This window comes from Echinops telfairi, unplaced genomic scaffold (assembly GCF_000313985.2).
Source record: "Echinops telfairi isolate 266 unplaced genomic scaffold, ASM31398v2 ScPeMD7_7468;HRSCAF=8506_0, whole genome shotgun sequence".
NCBI classification, from domain to species: Eukaryota; Metazoa; Chordata; class Mammalia; order Afrosoricida; family Tenrecidae; genus Echinops; species Echinops telfairi.
Window position 1 is genome coordinate 55,740,453 of NW_022111369.1, and position 1,383 is coordinate 55,741,835.

Sequence of the window (1,383 nt, forward strand, 5' to 3'; positions counted from 1 at the left end):
GGGCAGACTGACGTGGGGGCCACCTGCCCCGTGTGCGGGACAGGAGGCCCTCCTCACCGGGGGAGGCCAGTGTCTTAAAGCTTACTTGGATTTAAGTTGATAAATGACAGCAAATTGTAATGCTGCAAACAGAATAAAACAAGCATTTGATTAAAGGGTTTGTCGTGTGCATTTTTGATCCAGAAATATAATTTCCCAGAAGATTGTAAAAATTTACATTGGTGTCCTTTCTTTTTTTAACCATCACAAAGCCTTTTACACTGCACGTTTGGGATAAAATAAAATATTCCAGTGTCACTAACTACCACTTTCTTAACAAGATCTTGCCATACTCCACTTCTTTCCCTAGCGACCCCTTGCGAGTTCGCTGTGAAGCCGGCCAGCGTTCTCACTCTGGATTGTTGACAAGTCATTGACTTTTTATTTCCTCCTCACTCATTCAGCACGTCTTCATTGAATACCTAATAGTGCCAGGGACTGTACAGCTGTTCCAAGCTTTCAGAGGGAAAAGCTAATTTTTAAAAGCAAAATGCCTACTTTTTGTAGTTCTAGTCTCAGTACACCGGGTATGAAGGAAAAGCCTTTTTGATGGGCATTGGTGGTTCATGATCCGTTTGCTAGTCACTGTAAGTGGGGCTAATAATGTTCTAGGGAGCAGCTCTTCAAATAACAGTTGTAGGCCCTGAAGAGGTCTTTTTAGTTGCCTGGAGCAATTAGGATCTCTGCAGAGCCTCGCCACCCACAGATGAGCTAGTTTGAGACAAAAACATAATACCCCCAAAGAATAACAAACAGGTCTGATTAGTGACTATAAGAATAGATTTATTTAAAGACTTGGAATCTATTTTAACCAAAGAAAAAAAGACTCTATTTCCCATAATATATTAAGTATCCAAATCTTTTTCTACATAATTTTTGTAAAGTTATCAAGATTGAATAAAATACTAATTTTCTTCACTTGTTTCTATTCAGTTTCATGACCACTTTATTTTCTTTCACAAAATGTTCCTTGCCACAGTTGAAACAGAATTCTTAGCCTGGTTAAGGACTTAAACACCTACATCTGCCCATAGTATGTAACTTTGGGTTTCATGTGTAACATGCTGGTGTCAAGGTCTGAGAACCGCATCTTCAGAGTTCAGGCTTTATTTCATCTGAGCCCAGCTCTGGTGGTGGGAGGATCAGTTGCCACTATCGCCCAGTGACATAGTGCCTCCACACCCTCCTGGACTGGCAGCTCAGTTTTACCTTTAAGACAAAATTATACTTAATCTATCTAATATGATCATTCCTATGGCTTCCAGTTCCTCAAACCAACCTTTTTTTTTTAACTAGTTTTTGCATTTTTCAAGATCATTTTACTGGAGGCTCTTACAGCTCATA